General features: G+C 39.3%; 1 pseudogene; it reads left to right on the top strand.

The window, feature by feature from the left end:
* Positions 1–547: 547 nt before the first annotated feature.
* LOC114031437 lies at positions 548–1,902 on the top strand (annotated as a pseudogene).
* Positions 1,903–5,718: the final 3,816 nt, after the last annotated feature.

The following is a 5,718-nucleotide window of genomic DNA, read 5'->3' as shown; positions in this document are numbered from 1 at the left end:
GAACATAATGATGGATATTTCTATTGATTTTCAGCTGTTGAGGAGATTCAGTCTTTTCCTGGCATTTGATAATTTGATTTAGCAAGGGTTTTTAACTCAGGTTCTGTGTTTGTCTTGTTTGTTTTCCCTTTTGATAATTGTAATCCAATGTAATTGGTTTCCTTTGTAATTCTATTTATTTTATGTATTTAAAAAATCATTGTGAGAAGGGTCAATAAGCTTCCCCAGATTGCCTAAAATGAAAATGATTTAAGAACTCCTGATCTAGAGGAATCTTTGAAATTCAATTTAATTCAACATGCATGAGTAGAACACTCGCTTTGTACTTGAACTTTCTAGGTGCTCTGGATTATATTAAAAAAGCATAAGAAATAGATTATAAATAACTTGAAGGAAGAACAGTTTCTGGAAAGAAGACATATATGGTTAGGTATAAAAATGAATAATATAGATAACCTTGCAGCTATAGGGTCTCACTCTATACCTTTCAAAGGCTCTTTATTTCCCAAAGAGTAGCTAGGCCAGCTCCACTTTGGGGTCATCCTTAATGCCATAAAGAGATTTGGTGAAGGAATGGCATGAAGTTGTCCAGGCTTTGGATAGGGAAGACTGGGGATTAGCCTTGGAACTATCCTCCAGAACTGAAGAATCTTCTAAGATCTGCTTCAACATGGGTTATGTGCACCTACTAACTAGAAATCCAGAGGCAGTCCTGCAGGCATTGAATCAAGAAGTGACTAACGACTCTTGTCTGGCTGTTAGATTCTTCCTGAGAGGAGTGGTTCTCTTTCAACTAGAAAAGTTCCCAGAAGCTCTTTCTGATTATGTCCTGGCCTTGGTCAACCCGAGAAACAATACATTCATTTACTGAGTTTGCAATACAGTTTACAATACAAGCTACAAGCTTGGGAAGTAATGTACAACATAGCAGCTGTGCAGGGTCACTAGAAGCTTAGAAAAGGCCATCTCCAAGAGACCAGAGGGGAATTCAGTCAGTCTAGAGGCTGCCCTGGACTGGGTGCAGAAACAAATCTTTCTGAACCTTCTGAAAATTCCAGAGGGTGAGATCTTTCACCCCTAAAAGAAGGATGTAGAGCAGCTGAAAATTACACGGATTTCCTGGGGAAGCCCACAGTCATTTCATCTGTCAATACTAATGACAAGTACATTTGTTTTCAGCCTCTCAGGCCACAGAGAATTGACTGGCCACTTTCCCTGTTGAAGTCCATCAACCATGTGAAAGGGGATAAACTGGAAAATCACAGTGGAATCCCACATTCACCCACAAAAGGACCTCCTAAAAAGTCCCATTTAAACCAAGTTGGAGAGCCAATTTCTCAATTTCAAGGACTCCCTCCCCATGAAGTATTCAGCTCAGGCTCCACAGTATATCCTGAAACATTGGTCCCATCAGCCCAGACACATCTGCCATCCTTAGTGTGCATTGTACCTTCACTGTGCCTTGAAAGTGAAAAGGAGAGCATCTGTGCCTGTCCTCAGAGCCCTGCTGAGAGACGAGCTCCTGCAGCAATTAGAAGGTGCACAGCTCAGTTATAGCCACCAGGACAGTGAGAAGTTCATTACAATTTCTGGGGAAGAGGCATATAAAAAGATGTGGCAGGAGGCAACAGCAGAAAAAAGATTGTGAGTCCTGTGTCAGGGAACAGAATGTTGTGCAGGCCAATGTGTGCTCTCTTGAATGGTTGCTCAGTACAGTTACTCTGCACAGGGACCTGAAGAGCTAGAGTTCTAGAAAGGGACATTCTCTCTGAAGTGAATGACAAGTGGCTGGAGGGTCAATGCTGGGGTCAAATTGGGATTTTCCCCGAGTGTTTTGCTCAGTTGGCTAGTGTGACCAAAGAAGAAACTCCAATTGAACCACCCATGATTTACAGCTTCTGAACACTCCCCAGGAGAGCCAGGACCAGGGAGTGCACAAGGATCAGGCTCCTTGCCATCACTGGAGTTCCCATTCCCCCAGCCAGAGTATTCCCCAGGAGTCTCATGTACATGAAGATTTTTCCTCCAACCCTCCCCCCACTTACTTTTTTTTAAAAAATCTGCACTTTGTTTCACTAACTGAAAACTGCAACAGGAAGCTTGGGGCACCCTGCAATCACAACTACAACAATATTAACAACCCAGTATATGCCACAGTGAAAAGAATGTACAATGGCACAGTGAAAAGATGGGCAGATATTTTCTAGAGATTTTGGAATCTTTTTGTTTACAAACTATCAGTCAGATTTTTACTCTAAAATCCTATGAGAAAAAAAGTGATCTATTGGACCTGCGATCCCATTGGTATAAGGGACTCTCAGGTCAGAAAACTCCTTCTGTCAATGTAGATGTTGTCTGTAATTTATGGTCTTAGAAAATAGTCTAGAGCACTGAGAGTTTGAGTGACTTGGCCAGGGTCACACAACCAGTTTGTCTCACTTTAGAAGACCCAGGCATCTAGTTCCTGGGAAGAAATTACTTCCTAGGACATCTGCTTCCTGACTAATATGATCATAGGATTTAGAACTGGAAAAGGGGACCTGAGAGGTCACTGAATCCAAATTCCTTATTTTATAGAGGGAGAAAACAAGGCTCAGAGAAGTGACTTGCTCATGGTCACAAGGCTAAGAAATAACAGAACATGGATCTGAACCTACATCCTCTTCTTCTAAACCCAGTGATTTTTCCAGTGCCCAATAATCATTGAGGTAAAAAGAAGCTGGAGGGCAGCCAGATCATTCCTGACTACTAGCTTTAGAACCCAGGATTCCAGACACCTAGCCGATTGCTTTAGGTATGTTCTAGACTGACCTCTTCATTTTTCAGTTGGGGGCCAGAGGGGAAGAAACTTGCTCAAGGTCAAACAGTTAGTGGCAGAGCCCATACTTCTTCATCCTCCAAAAGGGGAAAATACCTTATGAAAAATATTATTACAATTGTTAGCTATCATTTAAAAAAATCTAGCACAATATCTAATTCAGGCCTACAGTTAATAAAACAGCAACATTTTTGTAGTATTATTAAAAAACAGTGAGGGGGGAAGTGAAGCAGATCCCCATTAATTCAGGGAATGGCTAAACAAATTGTGGTAAATAAATTTAGTAGAATAGTCCTATGATGTATGAAATTATGAATATGAAGAATTCAGAAAAATATAAGAAGGGGGATGGATCTGTACATCTTTTCTGGTTCCAAGATGATTTACCTGTGCTCTGACTCAGGGTTGAAGGATTTGTACTTTGGAGTGACACAGCAGACCCTTATTGGTCCCTATGATTGGGGGCTTTGTCAAAGAGGATTGGCAACTGAGACAGGAAGAGCTCCACCCCACCCCACCCCACTCAGTAGATTGTAAGCATGAAGAAAGGACTTCCAGCATCTTTGGGCACTGCCTGGTTTAGAACACAGATCTTCCTTGGGCTTCTGCTACTTGGGAAAGAGGAGTAGGAAAACAATTTCTACCTCCTCCCCCAGCCCTTAGCAGCAGCTAGAGGCACATGACCCAACAATATGTGCTTGCCTAGGTGAACCAGAGACTGCACTTTAAGGCCTTAACCATCTCTTCTGTTTTAAATTTCCTCCTCTGAGCACAAATAACCAAATGGAGATCCTAAGAGATAAGCATTTCCCTTCCTTGGGGTCTACTTCTTGAGTTTGAGAAATTAGGAGTTCTTGAATTAGTGTTGATTGCCCAGGAAATGACCATCTTTCTGTGAGGGGAAGGGCACTACTACCAGAATTCAGCAGCCAAAGGACTAAATCCAAGAGCCCTCCCCAGTAGACTGCAGATTAAACAGGGTAGGTGTGAGGTAAAAGTGAAATGTTTGTTCAGCCATCCTACAAAGTACCTTTACCTTTTGGGAAAGTATGATGTGTGTGTATGTATGTATATATGTGTGTATGTTTATGTGTGTATTTATATATATACACACACAGTATTATATTGTTTATGTTTCAGGTACTTGTTAACATACACTTACAGATCTTTTGTGTTTTAAGTATTTCTTTTATAGTGGGGCAAAAAAAAAATAGCTGTCCTATACCTGATATCTGCTTTTTATATTGAATACTTTTACTAGAAGGAACAATGCTAATTCATTTTAGGGTAGACCCTAGACTTGATCTTTACCTGAGCTTTATTGTAGTAATTTTCCTTAGGACTCAAGGGTGGGTATATAACAAGCAAGAGAAAATGTGAATCCCTAGACTTAGGGCATATGCTTAGCTCCAACTCCTGTTAGAGAAGCATGGGGAGAATTACATGAATAAATGTGTAGTGATGTAATAAGAACCAAGAAAAGGAATACACACAATGACCACAATAATGTAAGTAGAAGGAATGAGAAAAGAAAAAACTATATAATTATGATCAAGCTTAACCCTAGTGAAGAGATGAGAAAATGCATTTCCCTTCTTTACAAAGGTGGCAAACTATGAGTATGGAACAATGAAGTGCTCAGCACATAGTAGGCATTATATAAGGGCTTATTCCTTTTTCCCTTCCCCTTTTCAGTTGATGTTACTCCTGCTAAGCAAACTTTTTTTCTCTTTTTATCCTTTGTTACAAAGGGATAACTTCCTGAGATAGGACCTTCAGTCCCTGGCTATCTCTTCTGTTTTGTATTTCTTTCCCTGAGCACAGGTGAGAAAAGGAATATATGCAGAAATAAAGTTAATATATTTAAAAAGTTATCAATAAAAAAGTTTAAATTAACAGAATCCTAACAGTACTTTTCATAGTAACAAAAACTAGGAGGGAAAGTAGATGATTGTCAATTGAGAAATGACTGAATAATTGTGGTATATTAACATCATTATACTTTTAAGGAATGAAGAATATAAGGAATTCAGAAAAACATGGAAAGACTTGCATGAATTGATGCAAAGCAAGCAGAAGAATATACACAGTGACAAGAATAATATAAATGAATACTACACTAAAAGGCAGCCAAATTCAGATTAATTGCAATGTTGACCAGTGTTGCTCCCTAGAAACCAGGTGATAATGTACTTGTCCCTTTTTAAAATATAGAGGTAGGAGGCTTTGTGAACATAGCATTGCATATTTTCAGATACAATCTTTTTGCTGTCAGTTTTACTTACATGGTTTTCTGCATACTAAGAAGCAAAGTTAATGAAAGATACCCCCCCTCAAAATGAATGATACAACAATAAGCACTAAAATTATCAGAGCAGAGAGAAATCAATAGCAGCTGGAGCAGTCAGAGAAGGCTTCCTAGAAGATGGGAGACTCGAATGGATAATGTTTGGATTGAGAAAGTGGAAAACTGAAAATGGACATTTTAGGTGAGGAAAATAGCAAGAGAAAAGGCATGGGGACAGGAATGAGCAGGCTTTGAAGAGATAAGCCTAACTGGAGCAGAAGGTACATATTGTGAAACTGGGGAAAATAAAGGCCAAAGATCTTTTTAATATATTTTTTAATTTATGGACTAAAATAAGCATTCCCGTAGCATAGTATGATAAAAAAAAAAGATGATTAGAACTAGGCCCAAATATTTATAGTGGCTCTTTTCTGATGGCAAAGAACCAGAAATTGAGGGGATACCCATCAATTGGGGAATGCTAAACAATTTGTGGTATAATTGTGATGAAATACTATTGTGATATAAAAAATGATAAGCTAGATACTCTCAGAAAAACCTGGAGAGACTTATACGAGCTGATGCAAAGTGAAATGAGTAGAACCAGAAGAAC

The sequence above is a fragment of the Vombatus ursinus genome, unplaced genomic scaffold (genome assembly GCF_900497805.2).
Source record: "Vombatus ursinus unplaced genomic scaffold, bare-nosed wombat genome assembly UNPS02015175.1, whole genome shotgun sequence".
Lineage (NCBI taxonomy): Eukaryota > Metazoa > Chordata > Mammalia > Diprotodontia > Vombatidae > Vombatus > Vombatus ursinus.
Note: the sequence above shows the minus strand (reverse complement) of the source record. Positions and strands in the feature narration are given on the sequence as shown.